The sequence below is a fragment of the Elephas maximus genome, chromosome 7 (assembly GCF_024166365.1).
Source record: "Elephas maximus indicus isolate mEleMax1 chromosome 7, mEleMax1 primary haplotype, whole genome shotgun sequence".
NCBI classification, from domain to species: Eukaryota; Metazoa; Chordata; class Mammalia; order Proboscidea; family Elephantidae; genus Elephas; species Elephas maximus.
Genome location: NC_064825.1, coordinates 25217706 through 25242203, shown reverse-complemented (window position 1 = coordinate 25242203; position 24498 = coordinate 25217706). Strand labels below are relative to the sequence as shown.

At 37.6% G+C, this 24498-nt stretch overlaps 1 long non-coding RNA gene across 1 annotated transcript; it reads right to left on the bottom strand.

Annotated features, from left to right (window-relative positions):
• Positions 1-260: 260 nt before the first annotated feature.
• Positions 261-24498, bottom strand: LOC126078902 (uncharacterized). The gene is made up of 4 exons (XR_007518172.1): positions 24231-24498; positions 22348-22431; positions 6196-6320; positions 261-314 (listed from the first exon to the last, which is right to left on the bottom strand). It is a non-coding gene; the product is annotated as an uncharacterized LOC126078902 (long non-coding RNA).

The window sequence follows — 24498 nt, the reverse complement described above, 5'->3', positions numbered from 1 at the left end:
TTCCTTAGGGAGCAGATATTTCTATAGCAACATGTTCATACAAATTTGGTGTGCAGCAGAAAGTTCTCAAATGAGTTTTTAAGATGGTTGCCTAGGATAGCTCTGTTGACTTGTAGCCCAAAGAACACCAACAAAAAAGGAAACGGATATCCATCAGGATGGAATTCATTAATGTGTCCTTGATACACAGGGCATACAAACAGCCCCCCAGACATACTGCAAGCTCTATGAAGAGATACAAAGATAAGAAGAAAGTCTTACCTTAAACAAGGAAAACACCCTCCAGCAGATCCTTCCCTGATGATTATTACCACCTGGATTAATGAAAGAGGTTGTTAAAATGGCGAATATACAACAATATACCTTTTTCATTCTATACTCATGTTAAAATGGTACATTCATATTAATAAAATGATAGAAACTCTAGCTGCTCAGACATACCCAGGCAGAATCAGGCATATTTATGAAGGAGTGGGGCTCCAGTGTTTTTAATGATCTACCCAAGGACCTCTATGAAACAAACCCCTATGCCCTCATGCCTCCTGGCTCACCAGAGCCTCCCACTGAGGTGTCTAGCCCCTAACTATGCACATTTAATCACGCTTTTGCTGGGCTGCCCTCTTCATTCACCAAAACCAACCAAAGTTGTTGCTGTCCAGTTGACTCTGACTATAGTGCCCCTATAGGTCAAAGTAGAACTTCCCTAGACTAGAGGTTTTCCAAGGAGCGGCTGGTGGACTTGAACTGCCAACCTTTTGGTTAGCAGCCTGAGTTTTTAACCACTGCGCCACTAGGGCTCCTCTTCAATCACAACATACACACAAAAAAATAAACTCAGAGGAAAAGTACTTTTCATATACAATGCTGGGAAGTAGGCATTTTTATTACCGTTAGTTTTATAAACATCAAACAGTTTCACGGAAGTAAAATTCTTGCCCAAGTTTAAACAAACAGTTAACAGAATAGTGACCACGGAGACAAACTGTTGTTTAGAATAGTGATTTTGAGAACAGACTTTGGAATCAAATTTCAACTTACTTGCTACATGACCTTGGAAAACTTACCTTGCCTCTCTGAGATTTAGTTTAACTATAAAATGGAACATTACATTTCCACTTAAGTGAAAATTAATTAGTTGCTTATGTAGAGCACCTAACAGAATTATTGAAGAAGGTCCTGAAAACAGCAATTACAAAACTTAAATAAACTCAAGGATTTAAAGCAAAACATAGACATAATGGGTAGAGAAACGGGAGATGTAGGAAGATGTAAATGGAAATTCTAATGATGAAAACTACAGTATCTGTATTTGTGTTGAAATGAAATATACAATGGATAAAAAGGATCAGCAGCAGATTAGATACTGCAAAAGAAAAGATCAATGAACTTGAGAAAATAACAATAAAAACTGTATAACTTGAAACACAGAAAGAAAAAAGACTGAAACAAATTAACAGACCCTCAGGGAGCTGGAAGATATTATCAAGCAGCCAAAACATACATATAGTTGGAGTCCCAGAAAAGCGGAGATACTTGAAAAGATAATAATAAACTGTCTAGAAAATTTCTTCTGGGGAATTTCTGACAGTTGCGCTTTTTCTATGGCCACACATACTTTCTAACCTCTTCTCCCAGGAAATAGATGGACATAGGAGTGGGGTCGGGGTTGGTAGTCTGGCCAGCTAGACCTTTAAACATGCTATTTTGAGCATTAAATGAAATAATCCTTGTAAAATGCTTAGCCATGCTCTTGGCACACAGAACATACTCAATAAATGTTAATTAGGGCATCTTTTCTTCCAAATGCTTAGCACAGAACTAAGTCTATAAACTGTACTGTAAAGTCATTGCTGAATAAATGCGTGGGTATTTAGGCTCAACCTACCATGCATGATGGTGTCCCTGACCCTTTTGCTACAGCATCTACTACGGAAAACCATCCCCCACCCCCGCCATTGTCACTAGATGCTTAATAAATTCTCTTAGTTTCCTCTAAAGAGGAGGAAGAAGAGAATATTAGCTGATTTCAGCCTCTTGGCTATAAATTTTCCACAGGAGCTGAGGTTAGGGCTCTAGTGGAGTAGCACTAAATGTTTAAGCATTCTTAGAAACCCACAATTACGCTGATTGCACGCTGCCAGTGGAACATTCGCTGGAAGCTCTGCCCCTCTGGGGCGCTAAGGGATGATGAACTCTCTCTGTCCACAAAGTCTCACTAGGCTTCTCCTGCTAGAAACTGGCATTTGAGAAAGCACAACCTGGGGTTAGGGGTGCTGTCTGTGGCTGCAGAACAGAGCGCAAAGCTAAGAGGCCCACGAGGGGATTAAACCTATGACCTGCTCCTCATTAGCACAATGTTCTAGCAAACTGGGAAATAATGCAGACTCCTTGAGTGTTAGCAAATACTGACCTACTTAGATAAGGGGGATAAAAGCACACATTTTCCCTCCGACATCAGCACAATCTGTCTCTGGGAATGGAAAGGACAGAGAAAGCCCTTTTACAGGGTATTTCTGGGTCAATAACCCTCATCTCATGCTCCTACAGTAATTACTGGATTATGTTCCCCAATTATTCTTCCAGCCTAAAAGTACCTCTCTGCCTACCCACCCATGTTCCGACAAGTATTAGACAATGTGTCAGGACATCTGAGGCTTCTGTGACATCAGAACATTTCTGCCACCACCACACCCTCCATCTTTACCCCTGCTCCTCACTCCCACTCATCTGGCTTATACTAGTCATTCTTCCTGTCTCAGCAAGTTGTCCTGGAAGCCTACATGGATTTCAACATCTGAGTTACTTATCCTCTTGTGTGCATCTCTGCACACTCATATGCCCCCATCTCAGTACTTACTACATTGCACTACGACAACCTGTTTCCTCCTCTCTCCCCACCCCTCAACACTGTAATAAGAGAAAGGGCAGTGTCTTGTGCAGAGTTGAATCCTATCAACTATCACAATGTCTGGCGTAAAGTAGGAATTCAATATATATTTGTCCAATAAATCGTTGAAAAAATTAGAATTTTTCTTTTATATATTAACTCCCTAAATTTCGCTAAATATCCAGATATTTAAATGGCACTCACATCTAATCATATCAGTTCTTCCATCCTTAAAGGCAAGACTTGTCTTTCGCTAAAGTAGAATGAGAAAGTGTTTTGGAATCATATAGATCTGAACTTAAATTCCTAGGTGTTCGTTAACTACGTGTGTTTTAATGTTTCTGAATGAGGATAATAATACCTGCCTCACAGAGGTATTGAAAGGGTAGAATCTAATAACATATAAAGTTTCCACTGCTTAATAAACATTAGTATGTTCCCTCTTCCCATGCTCTAATGAGCTTTCTCCTGAATTCCTATCTGTCCTATTCATTAGGCAATAAATACCACTTTTTAACACACACACACACATTTAATTTTTTATCCTTTTCGGGTTATGTGAGAGATTACCAGAGATAATGTAGAAAACCACACAAGTCCCCAACACATAGTAGGCAATGGATTCATATACATTTTCCCTCCTTCCTCCCTCCTTCCCTTCCTCCCTCCCCTCCTCCCTCTTTCCCCTCCTCCTTCCCTCTCTCCCTTCCTTCTTATATCTTTTAGCAGAATAATTTAATAAATACTGATTGCTTAAGGAATCATATAATTAAGCATATTCTAATTGTATCTCAGTTTACTTGGCACAGAGAAGGCACCCAACAAATAATTCATTAAATGTTTCTGGAGTCTAAACAAATAATGAGCATTATTATTTTCATTGTATCATTATCATGCCTATCCACTGCAATTTTGAGACTTAAAATAGCTTCTGAAGAATGCAAATTCCCCTACAGTCTTCACTCAACATTAACTTCAGAAGAAATATTCTTTAGGGAGATTTAGAGGATGAGTTCCTGGTACTACGCTCTCCAAGGCTGTTAAGTGGAGCAAGGGAGATCTTTTTTACAAGAAAACCTAGGTTTGGAAATATTTTATAAAGGACAAAAATTTTATGTCTGAAAAAGTAGCTCCTATAATAGGCTACAAGTTATGTTCAGATAATCAGATAATGTCTGTGGTCTTGGTTAGGAACAAAGATGAGTCTTTGCTAGGAATAACACTATACTGACAACAATGCAACTTCTAAGATGTGAGTCTTAAGTTTGGAGCTGTTCCACACTGATTTTACAAACACTGATGGAACCATTCAGATTGTAGACAAATAAATCACTCTTTGTACACAGAATAAAGACGGACTGGTAAAATCCAAAGGCGAGAAAACAGTTGTCTTTTTTTGTCCCTTTTGGGTGGACATACACACTAGAGAGAGATGTGATGCGGGGACAGAAAAGGAGGAATGAAGTAGAGGTGGTCAAACATTGTGACTTTATGGGTTCTCTTAAGTTAGTATTTTTATCAAACTAATATCTGCACGGAGTCCCTGGGTGCTGCAAACAGTTAACATATGTGGCTGCTAACTGAAAGGTTAGAGTTTTGCATCTATCCAGGAGCATCTCAGAAGAAAGGCCTGACAATGTACTCCTGAAAAATCAGCCACTGAAGATCTGTGGAGCACAGTTCTGCTCTGACACACACGGGGCCACCGTGAGTCAGAATCAATGACTCAATGGCAACTGGTTTTGGTTTTTAATATCTGCACATAATGGCAAAATCAAAAAATGCTAAAAGACATAAAAAAAAAACAAAACAGCAAGCCTCTTCCCCAGACGCAATCACTTTCAATTTTTTTAACTAATTTTTTTTTTTTAACTTGGTATTGATCTACACATGTCTAAACAATATGTTTATATGGCTGAGTTTTTGTTTTCATTACTTTTTTAAAATAAATTTATTTCTAATATACAGTGCATGCAAATGTAAAAACCTTGATATCTTTTCATATCAACATAAAGAGCTCTTATAGGTTGTACATATTGTATTGGATAAACCACAATTTATTGAGGAACATTTAGGTTATTTCCAATCTTTTGTTCTTAAAAACAATGTTGCAATCTTTATCTATCTATCTATCTATCTATCTATCTATCTATCTATCTATCTATCTATCTATCTATCTATCTATCTATCTATCTATCTATCTATACACACAGATGATATATATACATACTCATACATATACATGCATTGTTGTGCATATATTCAAGTACATCAGTAGAATACACTTTTAAAAGTAGAATTTGTATGCCAAATATTATGTACATTTTATATTTGTTCAGTACTGTCAAACTGCCTTCCACTGAGGTTATATCAGTTATAGTCCCACCAGAAACATGAGTAGGAGCCCCGGTGACACAGTGGTTAAGAGTTTGGCTGCTAACCAAAAGGTCGGCAGTGCGAACCCACCAGCTACTCCACTGGAGAAAGACGTAGCAGTCTGCTTCGCCAAAGATTTACAGCCTTGACCCTGAGAATATGGCTCCCGGACACCCTTTCAGCTCAGTAATGTGGCCACTCCTGAGGTTCACCCTTCAGCCACAGATTGAATAGGCCCATGAAACAAAACAAGACTAAAGGGGCGTACCAGCCCTGGGGCAGGGGCTGGAAGGTAGGAGGGAACAAGGACAGCCGGTAATAGGGAACCCAGGGTTGAGAAGGGAGAGTGTTGACATGTCATGGGGTTGTTAACCAATGTCATACAACAATGTGTGTACTGTTTGATGAGAAACTAGTTTGTTCTGTAAACCTTCATCTAAAGTTCAATTAAAAAAAAAGATTTACAGCTTTGGAAACCCTGTGGGGCAGTTCTACTCTGTTCTATAGGGTCACTCTGAGTCGAAATTGACTCGTTGGTAAGAGATTCAGAAACATGAATATGCTCTTTTATCCTCATTCTTATAAAACAGAGTATTATCATGACACAAAGATGTAAGATGTACTGCAATATAAAATAAGTCCTATAGTGTCTGGTATCAGAAATATATGTTAAGTGGAGGAGAAGCAAGATTTGAAATGTATGGAACAGAAGCTAGTCTGTGGAAAATTCTTCCAGGGATCAGACATGAAAAATTATAAGCAGAAGGTCTGATTCTCATTAATGCCTAATCAAAATAGAAACTGTCCCCTGTCAGCAATATACTCAGTAATGTAGTATAAAAATATAACACTGCAAATGCAATTTACCTTTTTTTTTTTTCTTTTTGGGTAGGACTTGAAAAAATAATGTCTATCAGAATTCTTGTGCTTACCAGAATTCCTTGTAGGGCACAGATTTATAGCAAGACTGCAAACAGCAAGTACATCTGAGTGTGATACCACGTTTTAAGCCTCCCAACTCGACTTGATGGCAGTGGGTTGTTTTGGTGGTGGGTAACTAGGAATAATAAAAAACAAATTTTGATCAACATCTAGAAGAAGTTCTGAGTTATCTTTGCATTCTCTGTATAGAAATGACCTCACAAATGTGTTGTCATATGAAGAGGAAATCAAAGTGTATGAAGCCAAGAACTGTAGACATAAATTATGATAGCATATCAGATAGTTTATCATCAAAAATGTTATATTACTTTTCTGATTTTGTGGCGGTTGTGGTATTTGTCAGTTTTAAAATTTTTTTAATTTGTTATGATTTAATTTCCTAATCCTAATTAGATATTGACATTCATTCCTAAATTTATATTAATAATTTTTACTCTTTTTCTCTAAAAGGTACCCCAAATTTTATACGCTTCAGGCCCCACAAGACCTGGATCCATCCCTACCCATTTTAGATATTTTCTCCCACACTTCTGGGGTTATAGCGACCCTGGGTACATGTCCCAGTTCCTCCTGGCCCATTTATACAGGTCTATTCTTTTTGCTACAGTCTCTGAGAGGCTGCTACATACGACTTGGGAATCTCAAGTCTCTTCTGCTTTCCAGTAACCATTCTGTTCTGAGATTTACAAGTGCACACACATACATATACAGATATTTATACACACATGCACACATGTACGTACACTTGGAGATATTCCTGGGGCAAAAAGGAACAAGATACAGAACTCTTTCTTAATACCTAACTCTGTTACTTCCTTTCTAATGTCTCCTCTCCCAGCCTGAGGAATTATTACAAGTCTAAGGCAGGAAAAATTGGCTCTTAGATCATACAGCATTCTTCCCAAAACTATTGTTTACAGCACACTCAAAAGCCCTTTCTTTCAATCTACTCTGAAAAACTCTATTTTGAAATTCAAAAGCTTAGAATTGCCTCTTTTGTTCTCTGTTGTTCTGCCACAAGCCCTCTTTTCACCTGGCAGTCATCCCAGTCAGAGGGCTGAAATGGGGACTTCCCAGCTGGGAGGGGTAGGGCCGGCAACAGAATTAGAAAAGTTTGTCATTTAAATCAATAACCAAAAAAAAAAAAAAAAAAAAAACCAAACCCAGTGCTGTGTAGTCGATTCCGACTCATAGCGACCCTATAGGACAGAGTAGAACTGCCCCATAGAGTTTCCAAGGAGCACCTGGCGTATTCGAATTGCCCACCCTTTGGTTGAGAGCCTTAGCACTTAACCGCTATGCCACCAGGGTTTCCTATGTCCAAATATCTGAATGTTTGGAATTGTGTGGATGAAGCTCCCATGTGGTTGATTGAATTATTTTTAAATCCAGATGCTTAATATTTTCACAAAGATATGGAGAAAATGGCATCTTGTCAAGAAAATTCAGATATCTAATGATTCTGATATGAAAAAAAAAGAAATATACTATCAGAATTATCCATGTGATACTGAGAATTGATAAAATTATGCAGACTATTGTGTAAATTTTTTTTGTGTTAATTGCCTTACCTTCTCTTGAATTTCATAACTTTCTACATTTAACATTTTTATTCAAGCTGGATTTATAGATACTGGACTTACTTATTTTTATATTTTTGCTTTTATGGGATTATAAAAAGAATTCACATTCATAGTTGTAGTTTTAGAAAATATAAAATAGAACAAATAAAACATGTGACATAAAACTGTACAGCCCATTAATCAAGCCACTGTATATTGATGTGTGCGCGTAATTGAAATTATGCGTTATTTACTGTACTATTATGTAAATTTTTTTCATTACATAGTACTCATTAAGTAGAAGTACTGTATAATAATTTAACCAATCATCTAATTTTATTATTTTGTTATTTATAAATGCTGAATGTTTTAAATAACACTATTATGAACTTTCTAGTTAAAGTTAATGACTCCTTGTATGCATTTATGATCATTTCTTTGTGATATATTCCTAGGAGATAAATTACTGGGTCAAAAGGAATAAATCTTCTAGGATGTTTCTAAAAAAAAAAAATTATTTCCAAATTGCCCTCCAAAAATTATCAATTTGCAATGTTACCATAAGCATATAAAAAGTATTTTTCCTAACACTTTCCACCCTTTCAACATTAGTTATCATTATTGTTTTGATCTTTAATTATCTGACAGATGGCAAAATAGTGATCATATTTATCCTATTTGTCCAGGAAAAAGCAATTGCTAGAAAAGAACATCATGTTTGATAAAGTAGAGGGCCAATGAAATGAGGGGAACCCTCAATGAGATAGGGAGATTGACACAATAACTGTAAAAATGGATTCAGACATACCAACAATCATGAAGATGTTGTAGGACCAGATAGCTTTTTGTGACCTTTAGATAGGGTGACCATGAGTCAGTACTGACTCAGTAGCAACAACATATTCATCTTATTTGAATTCTTTGATTCTCACGTACAATTCACCTGCTGACAATTTTATTCTCATATATTAAAATATGTAGCAACCCTATAGGACAGAGTAGAATTGCTCCACAGGGTTTTCAAGGAGCCACTGGTGGATTCGAACTGCTAACCTTTTGGTTAGCAGCCACAGCACTTAACCACTGAGCCACCAGGGTTTCCATTAAAATATGTAGTGAAGCTATATTCTTATATCATTACCCTATGAATTCTAAGTGTTTAATTTTATTAAGTTCACTAACAATTTCAACAAAGCTATAGTCCAAATCTTGCAAAATTGCTTATTAGTTTTATGGGGCATAGACTACTGAGTTGTGCGACAGCTGAGTCATCTCCTTTGTGAAATCTTCCCTCTACCCTGACCCTAACTCATCCCAGTTATGATTAATTCCTTCCTCCTCTGGTTTCCTGACACTTTATTTATCCTCCCATAATAGCAGGCATGTACGTACTATAACCACATAGACCAAGGATTGTCTCCTGCAAGCTCAGGTAGTTCTTACAGGGTAGTGACCAGGTCTCATTTATCTCTGTATCCATAGTACGTCACATAGTTCCCAGCACAGAGCACAAAACCCACTTTGAACGAGTGAATGAATGAGTGAATGTCAAGGATCCACATAGGACTTTTAGAAAAACCAACTTTTAAAAATGGCCTAATGGAAGTATAAAATAAGTTTAATGACCATAGGCAGTGGGTCATGCTAAGGTAAAGAGATTAGGACCTGATTAAACTTTTAAAAACATGAACAAATTATATGAAACAATGGCTTTCTGATATATGAAACAATGCATCAGCAACTTGTGGAACAGGATCAAGGGATTAACATACATAAAATTAGAAAACTAACTGAAGGAATAATGCTTAGCAGTGGATGACTGTAATCCTCAAGGCATACGATTAGCCCTATTGATGCTCAGTTTACCAGTGTAGGCACTTTCTAGAATACAGTTCAAGAGGGAGGAAGAACTCAGAACCCAGTGGTCTCACTGAGTTGAGATGAGAGAAATCAAAATTTGGATAGGTCAAGGTGGCCTGAATTTTAGGGGTATAGTATTAGAGAGAGAGCTGCACATAGAGAGAAAGAGTTCCGGAGATTTGCAGAGGGCTATCCTTGAGTCTTCTGCCCAGTGTCTTCACGCATGTGAAAGGGTTAGGGCTAAATCAGTCCCAGACTAAAGGCTGCTCTGAGTGGCACTTAAAATAAAATCTCAAGAAAATAATTTCAAGTAACTTAACTGGGCCCCAGAAGAAAGTCCTATACTATTCAAATAAATACAAAAATAAATAAATAAATAAATAAAAATATAAAAATCCAGAAATAAGCAACGTAAAAGCCACAGTGTCTGGCATCCCATCAAATTTATCAGGAATGCAAAGATGCAGGAATATATGATCCATAACCAGGAGAAGAATCGTGCAATAGAAACAGGCACAAAAAAAGATAGAAGTGATAGAATTAGCAGACAAGGGCATAAAAACAAGTGTTATAAATAAATTCTATATACTCAAGAAGATAAAGGAAAACATGAACATAATGAAGGGAGAAATGGAAAACACAAAAAAATGATCTAAGTAAAACTCAGAAATATTTAAAATGAAAAATACATTGAGAAGAATAAATAGAAGATTAGACACTGAAGAAGAAATGATCAGTGACACTGAAGACATAGCACAAAGCTATCTGAAATGAAGCACAGAAAAAAAAAAAAAACCAGCATCAGCAGCTTGTGGAATAATATCAAGGAATTAACATACATGTAATTAGAAAACATAACTGAAGGAATAATGCTCAAAACTATTCCAAATTTGATAAAAACTCTAAATGCATACATTCAAGAAGTTCAGCAAACCCCAGCAGAATTAAAAAAACAAATCAAAGCATATCATAATCAAATTACTGAAAACCAGAATCTTACAAGCAGCCAGAACGCCCTCATCACCAAAAAACACACATTATATAGTGAATAACAAAGAGGACAATGAAAGGAAAATTCACATCAGCCACTATAAAAGGTAGAAAACAAATGAGCAACATTTAAAAAGCATTGAAATAAACTAAATAAACTATCAACCTAGAATTCTATTCCAAGGGAAAATATCTTCCAAAAATGAAGACAAAGCAAAGAGCTTTTTGGACAAACGAAAGCTGAGAGAATTCGTCACCAACCAACATGCACTATGAGAAACATTAAAAGAAGTTCCTCAGGCAGAAAGAAAATTATACCAGATGCTAATTTTGATCTTTATGAAAGAATGATGGGCACTGGAAACGGTAAATTAAAAATAAATAAATAAAAAGAAACCATTGTTATCGAGTTGATTCCAACTCGTGGAGACCCTATAAGACAGGGTAGAACTGTCCCAAAGATTCGAACTGGTGGATTCGAACTGCTGACCTTTTGTGCTCTTAACCACTATACTACCAGGGTTTCCAAAGTGGTAAATATGTGGGTAAATATACATGAGTTGTTACCATTGTTTAATCTCTTTTAAAAAATTGACTGTTTAAAGAAAAATGAATACAATACATTGTAGGATTTATGACATAAGTAGAATAAAATGTATGACAAAAACAGCATAAAGGAATGGGAGGGGGAAATGTAAGTGCACTGTTGTAAGGTTCTCAGGCCATGTGTGAAGTGTTAAAATATTATCTAAAAGCAGACTCTGAAAATATAAGGATGAATTTTGTAAACCCTATGGCAACAACTAAAATGAACGAATGAAACAGAGATTTGGCTGAGAAGTCACAAGTAGAGATAGAATGGAATCATACAAACTACTCAAACAATTCAAAAAGACAAGAAACAACAGAACAAATAGAAAACAAACAGCAAGATAGTAGGTTTAAATCTAAACATATTGATAACTATATTAAATAGGAAATGTCTAAGCAATCTAATTATAAAGCAGAAATTGTTAAATTCAGTTAAAAAAACAAGAAAAGCTGTTAAAAGAAATCCATTTCAAATATAAAGACAATTTTAAAGTAAAAGGATAGAGAACATGGACCATGAAAACACTAAACATAAGAAAGCTTGTGTAAATGTATTGCTTACCCTTGGTCAAAATAGAGTTTTTTTTTTTTAAAAAAAAAAGGAATGTAGAGTGCTTTAGAGGATGATGTTGTAATGATAAAGGTGTCAATACATTATTGAGTCATAATAAACCAACAAACCTGTTGCCATTGGTCAATTTCTACTCATATCGACCACAGAGGACAGAGTAGAACTGCCCCATAGTGTTTTCAAAGAGCAGCTGGTGGATTTGAACTGCTGAAATTTTGGTTAACCACTGGGTCACCAGGGCTTCAAACCAAACCTATTGTGGTCCAGTTGATTGTGACTCATAGCGACCCTATCGGGCAGAGTAGAACTGTCACCTGAGGTTTCCAAGGAGCAGTTGGTGGATTCAAACTGCCAACCTTTTGATTAGCAGATGAACTCTTCTTAACCACTAGGCCATCAAAGATGGGTTGAGTCATAGCAACCCTAAATGTGTATGTATGAGAAAGAAGAGCTTCAAAACATATGAAGCAAAAACTGACGGAGCCAAAGGAGAGGCAAATTCACAATCAGAGTTGGAGACGTTAGCACTCCTTTCTCAATAACTGATAGAACAAAAAGAAAATCAGGAAGGATATAAAAAGACTGTAATAACGTTATCAACTAATTTCACCTAATTAACATTTATGAAACACTCCATCAAGCAACAGCAGAATGAACATATTTTTAAGTGCATATGGAACATTTACCAAAATAGACTATAATTTGGGATATAAAACAAGTGTTTGTAGTTATATAAATCTATAAAAGAATTAAAATCTTATTGACTGAAAATTATTTTCTTTGACCCCCTCATTGGAATTAAATTAGATATCTAAAACAAAGTGTTATTGGGAAATATTTTCAAATATTAGAAAATTAAATGTTGTTGTTGTTAGGTGCTGTTGAGTCGGTTCCAACTCATAGCGACCCTGTGCACAACAGAATGAAACACCGCCTGGTCCTGTGCCATCCTCACAATTGTTGCCATGCTTGAGCCCTTTGTTGCAGCCACTGTGTCAATCCACTTCATTGAGGGTCTTCCTCTCTTCTGCTGACCCTATACTCTGCCAAGCATGATGTCCTTCTCCAGGGACTGATCCCTCCTGACAACATGTTCAAAGTATGTAAGACGCAGTCTCACCATCCTTGCTTCTAAAGAGCATTCTGGTTGTACTTCTTCCAAGATGGATTTGTTTGTCCTTTTGGCAATCCATGGTTATTCAATATTCTTCGCCAACACCACAATTCAAAGGTATCAGTTCTTCTTCAGTCTTCCTTATTCATTGTCCAGCTTTCACATGCATATGATGTGATTGAAAATACCATGGCTTGGGTCAGGCGCACCTTAAGTCTTCAAGGTGACATCTTTGCTCTTCAACACTTTGAAGAGGTCCTTTGCAGCAGACCTACCCAATGCAGTGTGTCTTTTGATTTCTTGATTGCTGCTTCCATGGCTGTTGATTATGAATCCAAGTAAAATGAAATCCTTGACAACTTCAATCTTTTATCATGATGTTGCTTGTTGGTCCAGTTGTGAGGATTTTTGTTTTCTTTATGTTGAGGTGCAATCCATAATGAAGACTATGGTCTTTGATCTTCATTAGTAAGTGCTTCAAGCCCTCTCCACTTTCAGCAAGCAAGGTTGTCTCATCTGCATAATGCAGGTTGTTAACGAGTCTTCCTCCAATCCTGATGCCCCGTTCTTCTTCATATACTCCAGCTTCTCGGATTATTTGCTCAGCATACAGATTGAATAGGTATGGTGAAAGAATACAACCCTGACACACACCTTTCCTGACTTTAAACCAATCAGCATCCCCTTGTTCTGTCCAAACAACTGCCTCTTGATCTATGTAAAGGTTCCCCATGAGCACACTTAAGTGTTCTGGAATTCCCATTCTTCACAATGTTATCCATGAAATTAAATAGCACATCTAAATAATCCATGGATCAAACAAAAAATTAAAGAGAAATTTGAAAATAACGTGAATTCAGTTAAGATGACAACACAGTATAACAAGATTTGTAGGTTGCTTAGAGGGAAATTTATAGCTTGGAATGTTTTATATTTGAAAACAAAAACTCACCCATTGCTGTCAAGTCAATTCCGACTCACCACAACCCTACAGGACAGAGTAGAATTACACCCTTGAGTTTCCATGGAGCACCTGGTAGATTTGAACTGCTGACCTTTTGGTTAGCAGCCGAACTCTTAACCACCATGCCATCGGAGTTTCCGTCCATGTATTAAGAGTCCCAGAAACACTTAAAATTCCACTATGGAGCCTGCTGCACAAAGCAGGTAATATCACCAATATGAAAAGATAATACATTGTGATCAAGTGGAGTGTATCCCAGGAATGCAAGGTTGGCTTAAATTAAAAATCAATCAGTGTAATTCATCATATTAAAAAAAAAAAAAAGACAAAGTAGGTGATTATATCAATAGTTGCAGAAAAAGTATTGACAAAATTTATCACCCATTCTCAGGAAACGAGATAGAAGGGATCTGCCACAACCTGATAAAAAACATGAATAAAAACCTTTTCTTCCAAAAACTTCTCACAACTTCTACTCGGCATTCCCCTGGAGGTTCTAGCCAATGCAGTCAGGCATGTAAAGATAAAGAAATGGGATTCAAACAATTAAGAACTTATCCAGCTTCACATAGCTAGGAGGTAGAAGAGTCAAGTGTGCCTGCCTGCCTCTCTTCTGCTCTGACAACGCCCAGCTCTGCATCTGAATGGCAACTTCTGCCCCAGTAATGTGGAAGATATTTCATCCTACTCTTCTTATTAGGAGAGTTATTTCATGGGTGGGTTCAAGATAAAAACAGCTTCCACCACTGGGCAGAATCATAGAAGCCATGTTACTCTCTCTCTGCATGACACTATTAAAGATCCCTCTAGAATTATGCAATTTATCCTGGGTTTTGCAGGCGATTCTATGAGTGCAGCAAAAACCCATACAACGCAATAGCAATGTACATGGTGTAGGAAATATCTCACAGAAAAACAAAAATTCCTCTGCAAATATATCTTGCTTCCAACCTGTAAGGGACAGCCTTGAAGCCCAGAGTGTCTAAGGAATTAGCTTAAAGTCACAAACTAAATAAGAAATGGGAAGGAGGAGGAGGTGGCTGGTTTTGAAAGAAATCCTGTAATTCCATTAATGGCTTTGTGTTCTGACCACAAAACTTCTATCCCTCTCTAACCCTAGCCATAGAAATATTCCTATGCTTATTGTGACAGTTTTATACATCCGTCTGGAATCAGAAGGTCTACTGATGTTTCCTTTTAGGAGTCCACATTTCTTTCTGAGAACAAGCTGAAATGTTAGAGCAAGGTGGGAGTTCTTCAAGCTAACAAAGGAAATGGTTGGAAAGACCCTCACTGAGGACACAAAGCAGGCCCTCTGGAGAGCAGATCTTCATCTCTAACCCCTTTTTGGAGGTTGGCAAGAATACATAATGCTTCTTGAGGGAGATTACGTGGGTGGTGGCCGCAGTGGCAGCAGAGCTGCACGTCAGCAAGTTGATTCAATGGAAGCACACAAGCTTTGCCAAGGCAAAGCAGAAAGAACGGAAGCTGCTGGTTCTAGGGTGAAGCTGGTGTCAGGTGTTGAGGACCTTTCCCATCCCTTGATGGGGCAAGAAACCAGCTCTCGCTTCCTTCTTTGCACAACTGCTTCACAAGCCCTTCAGCAATTGAAGTAAATAGATCTCTATATGGCTTTTTTTTTTTCCTTGATGAGTCATCCTCCTTCTTATTTCTGCCAATAGTGGAGCCCAAAGGCAGTGAATAAATTCTGAACAGTTGCTTAAACTAGTAAAGATGACTGGCTTTATTAGTGAACTTTCGGACATTTATTAAGGGTCCTACTACATAACAAGCACTGCACTAGGCTTTGGAGAAGAATAGCTAAATTTTATTGTGTGTTTCATGCAAATAGCTAATGAGCTCTGCTGCTAACCAAAAGGTTGGCAGTTCAAGTTCACTCAGAGGTGCTTCAAAAGAAAAGCCTGGTAAGCCACTTCTGAAAAAATCAGCCATTGAAAACCCTAAGGAGCACAGTTCTACTTTGATATACGTGGGGTCACCATGAGTTGGAATCAACTCGACAGCATCTGGTTCTTTGTTTGTTTGTTTTATTGTGTGCCTACACTGAGTAAGGCACTGTGCTAATGATTTTATATATATTATCTCTGTTTAATATCAATGAAATCTTATTTTTTATGAGCTAGATATTATTTGCCTTTCCCAGATGATGAAATAGACTTAGAAAGGAAAGGTTAGTAGCTTGCTGACTGACAAAAAAGAAAAAATAGTGGCAAAGCCAGAATTTGAAACTACTTTTTTAAAAATTACAATGCCTGTCTCTAAACATCATGCTAAGCTCCTTTTAAATGGGACAAAACAGTTCCTGATCTCAAAGCACTGTATTTTTTAGTCTAGTTACCTATACCACAGATTGCTAGCCAGTAAATCAAAACTAGCTGTACACCTCAGAGCCGGATCTGAAAGACTGTGGATTCTTGCTGTTTCTGTACTCCCTTTTCTACCAAGTTTTAAAGAGATCCCTGGTTGTAAGGGAAAAGCCACTGGCAGGAAACCTCCTTTCCTCAGTTCTACTTCATTTGGGAATTTCATGTTCAACAACATGCCCTCCTCTCAGGTCACAGAAGTAGAGCTAAGGGGAAGTTCCGTGGATAAAGCTTATAACTTAAATGAATCACTATCTAATGTTAGAAAAACAGCTTTTGATACAGAATATGAAATAGGTTAGCGCTAATTAAGGTTGTCGAGCTGTACTCTTTTCTGGGGTGCGCACCATTTTGCCTGACAATTGATCAGAGATGTGCCGGGCTTAGCAATAACTGATAATGTTACGATGTTAGAACTACTAAGTATAATGCATATACATGATAAAATCCCACGGCCGTGGAGTCAATTCTGACTCATAGCAACCCCAAAGGGTTTCCAAGGCTGTATATCTCTATGGAAGCAGACTGCCACATCTCTCTCCCACGGAGCTGCTGGTGGTTCTGAACTGCCGACCATAACACACCATAATATGTGCATATGTTATACATGTACATATAATAGATTATTATGCATGAATATGAGTATTTAGGAACCAGCCAAACATTCATTAAAATACATTTAATAATGAGCTACACTGATCAAATCATTTGAAGTCTCCAGTATGATATAAATGTTTATATTATTTTATTCATCTGTTATTTATTGGGCTTTCATTATGTCTTAGGCATATTAAGCTGTGTGTAAAGATATAAACAAAAATAGGTTGTTCCTGCCCTCAGAAAGCTCTCTTATCATTTTTACTTAATAATATCTTTCCTTTTTAATATCATCTGAAACACATTTCTAGTTTAACCTGGGATTTCCATTTTCTGCAATGTTTCAGACTAGGTGATTAGATACCCTGAATAACCTTCCTAATGTAAATTGCTAAAATGTTAGATAGATATAGGTATGTGTTTGTGTATCTACAATATTCTAAATGTATTGCTAAGCTAGCTGAAGCAAAAACAGAGTGATACGGGAAGGTGGGAGGCAAGTAAGTACAGAATCCAGCTTTGACCCTGAGAGAATCTGCTGAACCCTAGTGAAATTGAACTTATATAGAAGACTGCATAGAGCACAAAAGAAAGTAGACAAAATCTAGGGTACACTCCAAGTAGAAGGTCTAATCACAGCCCCCCATATAAAACTGAGATCACATTGGCATACAGTTTTCTCTTAGAAGTGGACAGCAAGGAAACTTGCCTCTTTTCACCTTGGCACTGGGTATAGAGGGGAAAATTCTCTCTTAAGAATTTGGAAGTATAAGGCAGCCCTCACACTGGGTTTTGGCCCAATTTCAAATTTTCTGGGTGGTCCAAACAAACTCAAGTAGAGATCTTAATATAAAGCTGTCCTGGATTTTCGTGCCCCCAGATGATGAGAAGAAGCAAATTAAAATCCTGTCTAAAGGAATGCAATTTCAACATGACCTAAGAGAATTCTCTCAGATAATGATCCAAGGAATTTGAACCAAAAGTCAAAAACTACAAACACACAAGTAAATTAAGAACCATGAGTGACAGCCAGAAGAAATAACAGAGTGCAGAATCATACGGACAAAAACTTCAGATATGGAATTATCAGATGCTGAATATAAAATAAGAATGATATATTTTAAGGAATAAAGCTTTAAATATAAACAAGAAACAAGAGACTATAAAAAAATCTAAAGAAAACTCATTTGAAACTTTGTGACAATAAAGTAAATGAAATCGAACAATGAATGAGTTAAAACAGCAGATTAGAGAGATTTAGTGAAAGGAAGATAGGTCCAAAGAAAACATTCAGAATGTTTCTGAGAGAGACACATTAAAAATATGAAAGAGAGATTAACAGAACTGGAGGACAGAAGGAGAAGGTCCAACATACGCAAAGCAGAATTTCAGAAGGAAACAGAATAAGAGCACAACAATATTTTGAGATAATAGTAGAAAATTTTCCAGAACGACACTAACTCAGATCCAAGCATGATTAATAAAATTAAATCTATATATAGACATATGTCTAGGACATCAAAACAAAAAGAAAAAAGAAGGTTTAAAAACAGCCAGTGCAAATAGCTTAATCTGTGTTTAGTTCATCAGTTCAAATCAAAATGATAGCCAATCAAAGTTTCCAAAAGAAAAATTATTGCCATTTTTAGCGGATTTAGAGCCTTGATGAAGCAGTATTTGGAGCCTGGCTGCTAGACAAAAGGTCAGCACTTCAAATCTACCAGCTGCTCCTTGGAAACTCTATGGGGCAGTTCTACTCTGTCCTATAGAGTCACTATGAGTGGGAATCAAGTCGGCAACAACGGTTTATTTGTTTGATAAATGAATTAATTGTAAGCAGCAGATCCAAGGTGAAAGCCTGCTGATTCCAAAATCTGTGTTTTTAAACCTCAGATATGCTAACAAAACTCTTGAAGACAGCATTTGGGATGTCATTCACTTTGAAAATTAGATAGGATGCAAAGCTATGTTCTGGAAATTTGGATCATGCTGTATTGCTCTAACAGAGCCATAGCTTCCCTCTCAGTTTTTAAACTCTGCACAATGCTACCAGACAAATATACCCTATTTTCACCTTTGTCCTGCTACATCACTGATTAGAAACTTTGAAATGTTATGTACTTCTGAACACGTCACATCAAAACCCCTCTCAGTGCTGTGCAACAGAAATACTGCTGAGTGCTTGCACCCTAGAATTGGCTGGATGTGGGTTTAAATCCGAGATCCATTGCTTTCTGTATATGTGACCTGGGAAAGTTCCTAATGTATTTAAAATCTTAATTTCCTCAGTTGTAAAATAGGAACAGTAATAATATCTGCTATTTGTTGTGAGGATGAAAAGAGAGAATACGTGTCAAATGCTTTTCACAGTGCTTAGTTAAGAATAAGCTATTACTGAGGTTAGCTGTTACAATTACATAATCGTCTATTTCTCCATTTTTGTCTTCTACTACCCTTAAGCCACACCCTCCAAGAACTTCCTCTTATGTCCTGCTGACTCCTGCTTCAAGACCAGTTGTTCTCCAGGTGAAGTCCTTGCAGCATCAGCATCATTTAGGAACTTGTCAGAACTGCAAATCCTCAGGCCTTACCCCAGACCTACAGAATCAGGAACTCTGGAGGTGGGGCCCAGGTATATGTGGTTTAACAGGCTCTAAGCCATTGTTGGAAACCCTGGTGGTATAGTGGTTAAGTGCTACAGCTGCTAACCAAGAGGTCGGCAGTTCAAATCCACCAGGCGCTCCTTGGAAACTCTATGGGGCAGTTCTACTCTATCCTCTAGGGTCACTCTCAGTTGGAATTTACTTCGTAGAAAAGGGTTTGTTTTTTTAAGCCATTGTCATGCCGCTCAGCTGTTCTCAACAAGTAGGCTTTTACAAACACATGGAGAAGCTTTTGGTTGTCTCAATGCTTGATGGTCCCTACTGGTAATTAACAGGGACAGAAATGCTAAATGCCCAGAATTACTTCTTAAACCCTCTCCTCCCCTGCACCTATTGTAATACCATACATTTTCCAAGGCTTCTTCATACATAATCTTCTTTGTCCATTTCAGCACAGACAATCTCTCACTTTTAGGAAGTATTATACTTGCAGTGGAGCCCCAGTGGCACAGTGGTTAAGCGTTCAGCTGCTAACCAAAAGGTCAGCAGTTCAAATCTATCAGCCACTCCTTGGAAACTCTATGCGGCAGTTCTACTTTGTCCTGTAGGGTCGCTATGTGACAGAATCCACTTGACAGCAATGGGTATTACACTTGCAGTAATAGTAATCAATTAGGACTTGACTATATATATTACATATATAATACAGTATTTTCTTATTTGTTATATCCCTGAAGGAAAATTCATATCTCTTCATTCTTCGGTAAACAGGCAACATTAATTTAGCAGCTAACAGCCTGGACTGTAGAGCCAAAATCCCTGGGTATTGTCGTATACTAACCATCTGTAAATTAACTCAAAATTGAGATACTTATTGAAAAAAGAGATGGCTCAAGCTGTGAATAGAGTGAACTCCGTGTGGTAGAACCCAGTAATTCAAAATGCCACCTCAACAGTGACATTTTATAGGAAGGAAACAATGGCTATGAAACACTTATTTGATTGGTATTTACGAACTTAGATCATTGAAAGACATTACTTGATTGGTCATTACAGGCTTAGATCATACTCAATTGGTAGTAGATCATTTTACGGCAGGGCTTCCTGCTGTGGGAACTCATAAGACAAGGATTTCTGTGGCAGGACCTCGTGAAGCAGAAATTTCTTTAGAGGAACTTGTAAGGTAGCACTTCCTGTGGCAAGCTCTGTAAGGCCATTGGCTTAAAAGGGTATATATCTCTTTCTTAGATTGGTTACCGTGTGGCAATTATGTGGGCGTGTGACAGGGAGGGTTCACAGTGTAGTTATATCATCATGACCGGACTTTCCTAGCTTAGAAACAATACAGAAGATGGCTGCCACTGGAGGGAAAACAGAATCACCGAACAAAGAATCATACCCAAACCTCAAACTGGCCATTTCAGATCTTATCAGTTACCCAATTTTTCTTTAATTCTCTTGCACAGTATGAATCTTAGCTTGTAACTTCATAGTGTGTATCCTTGGGTCGAGTTACCTAGCCTTTCTGAGGGTTTCAATTTCCTCAACTATAAAATGGGGCTAGTCATAGTACATACCTCAAAAGAGTTGTTGTGAGGATTAAGCACTTAGAGCTTGGCACAAAGTAAGTGCTATGTGAGTATTAGCTATTATTATTCTGTAGGATCCCCGGTCTGGCATAATGTGAAGAATTTACCTCATGCCTCATACATTACATTGATCAATTGATTGATCAATGATATTCTTAATTCGATTCTCAAATGTTCATTAGAAGACTCAGGGGAGCCATGATCATCAACTTTAAATTTATAAAGTACTGTCATGGAGAAGAAAGAATTTTCTTATCCTTCATTGTTTATAGGGTTTGGAACCAAAGTTTTAGGGTGAGAAAGGGAGTGCTTTTGGTCTGATGTCCCAGCTGCGTCTCTTTCTCCTTTACTGGTGACAGTGGAGGTCAAGGACTTGGGAATTTGGGATCCCAGCCATCTCTTTCATTTCCTCCTATTTTAGAGATATAAATGAGGACACAATCATATTTCCAGGGCCTTTGAGAATCTTTCTATTTGATTCATGTTCTCCTTAATGGTTTTGCTCAAAAAGAAACTGTTCCTGCCAATTTATGATGGCTGCCCTCCATCACCTGCTCTTTTGTTTCCCAGAAGCCCACAGGCTATTAGCCTAAGTATGCATCACTGGCAGGAGCCCTGCCTCTGGCAGCACTATTCACTGCATGGGCTAAGCACAGCATGGGGTGATGAAATGCACCTTGGAGCCTGCCCAACCAAATATGGAGTGCATCCAGAGCTGGAGGTGATGACATTTCATTCTGAGGTAGAAGGAATACACAGGGTTCTGAATGATTATATAATGAAGGCAAGAGGAGAAGGTGGTACATGGATGTGGAAAGAGAGCATCCCAGGGGTAGGCTCTGCATTTGTGATGAAGCCTAAGAAGGTGGTTTAGGTTCTATTCACCTTGTGATACCATGTCAGCAAAGGTGACCAGAAATCCTGATGGAAGGATAGTACTAGTCATATTGTTCTTATTACTGGTGTGAAGGGAAAGAACAGAAGATCTGTGTCTTTGACCATTTATCTTTAAAAAAAACTAAAAGTTTTTTTTTTTTTTAAGACTTCCTAAAATTAAACTCTTCACCAAGTAGCTATCTCGGGAAGCAAATTAGTTCATAAAAGATTTCAATAAACAAACATCACGGAAAACATTTTTGGTAACACTCAACATGTATTAGAATATGGTATCGAAGGAGACAATTCTAGCTGTGGTTCTCTGCTCTGTTGATTTTGTAGTTAAAAGAAAAAGGAGGAAGTGGAGAAGGAGGAGGAGAAGGAAAAGGAGAAAAAGAAGGAGAAGGGAAGATTGCAAATGTCATCTCAGTAAAGGCTTACCTTGGCAGGGCTTTCTGGACCACAGACTCATCCTCAGATTGGCTAGTTTCTTGCTTGCAATTGATCAGTTTAACCAGGAGAACTCTGATTGGGGAATAGACTCGTGCCAATGAAGTTCGCAAAAGGCAGATGATTAAAACCAGACTATTTCTGTGTTAGTTTAAACTGATAGAAACTCCAAACAAACTGATAATCATATAAGCTTATAGCATCATTTTTTACCCTAAAGGGGACTCTATTTGAAAAGATTAAGATAAAAACACTGGTAAGTTAAAGGAAAGAGAGTTGAGTGGCTTCAAGAAACATTTTCCTTTTTTTTTTTTTTAAATCAGGCTCTGTTAGAGGGATTACTTTTCTCCATTCTTAATATATACATTAATATGAATCTTCCTATCAGTCTGTCAGAGATCCCTTTTTCTGCAATAGGACTAGGAACTCCTTGGAATATCCTTACACAGGCTCATCTTTTTGTTTATCAGGCTCAACAAATACAAGTTAATATGTCACAACTCCCCTCCAATGCATATGGCACACAACTCTAACCACAGTACTGTCTTGATGAGCCCAAGCCAAAACAAACCAGTTACCCGTGAAGTCAATTCCAACTCTTGGCAACCCCATGAACTGCAGAGTAGAACTGTGCTCCACTGGGTTTTCAATGGATGTGATATTTTGGAAGTAGAAAGGCTTTCTTCCGAGGTGCTTCTGGATGGATTTGAACAGCTAACTTTTTGGTTAGTAGTTGAGCGCTTAACCATTTACATCACCCAGGGACTCCCTTAATAAGACCAGAGAGTCCTTAAACCTCTTTCTAAACTAGTGCTACAGGCAAAACTACTGCACCAATTTGTAATTCTGGTTCTAAGTTCTACTCTACTCTGTTCTACGTGCCATTACCATTACATCTTCCTTCTTCATTTTAATCTAATTTTCAAACTTATTGTAACATGTAGGTTTACATATAACTTCTCACTGATTATATACTAGGTTGGCAGCTTTAAAATGAAGTATAAGAAACTTTCATATCTGATATCTATATACTAATGCAAAGAGAATGAGGTCAACTTGAGATTTAACTTAATATGAACATATGGGTATCACTGAAATCCAAGGAACGACAATTATTTACAAGCATTAGAATGCTCACTAAGCATACTAAATATAAAATGTTCAAAAGAAGAATATCTAACTGATGAAGCAAGAAATAAGTACATGAGGGTAACAGAATTCCATAAACCTGAAGAAAAATGTTATTTGCCAATAACAACAGCCATGTTCATTATTGCCTTTTTTAAATATTTTGAACTATAAGATGTTTCAACTTCTGTTTTTATTTCTTGGTCAAAATTATGCTCAGGAATGCAAATCTTTCTCAATCTTCTGAAAGATAACTTTAGGGGGACATTTAGTGAGGATAAAATAAACAAAAAAAGAGAAACAATATTTCTGGCATATTTTGAGTGCATCATCGAGGGTTCTGTCAGGAAAGTAGAGCCACTACAAGTGTTATAAGACAAGGAATTTATTATAGGAATTAGGCCTTAACAATATGGGAGTAGAGAGAAAGTGAAGGTCTGGACTAGGGAGTTAGAGGATTAGAGGGAAAGTCACTAACCAGTCCTCCTAAACATTAGCACAGCAGACAAGTTGGAGCTTGCAGGGGCATCTGAGAAATCAAGCTATCAGCCCGCAAAGTAGTATGTCAAAGGGGGTGCTTGTGAAGAGGGCTATAGGAAGCTGTTGCCTTTGGATGGAAAGGTCTGTCTGGGTCTGCCCCAAACACGTTAGTGAGCCTGGAACACTGTTAGTGAGTAGAGACATTACTGGGAAAAAAGAAGAGCTGGATGTGGAGAAGAAGAGAGTAAGGACAATTTAGAACTCACCATGCACCTCTGAGGTTTCCACGAAAACCTTCATGGCCTCTGTCCCACTTCCACATCTTAAATCTTGTGCATATTCCTTGTTTGGTCAGTTCTAACCTGGAATCACACAGGGAAGGGAATTTTAAGAACCATGGTTCCCAGCTTAACCAAGGTGACCAAAGAACCATCCAGCACAATGAGAGACTGGCCAGAGAACCAGGGACCATGCTTAAAATTAGATAAAAACCCAGCTGAGATAGTATCAAACTATTTGAACATTTGATGAGAA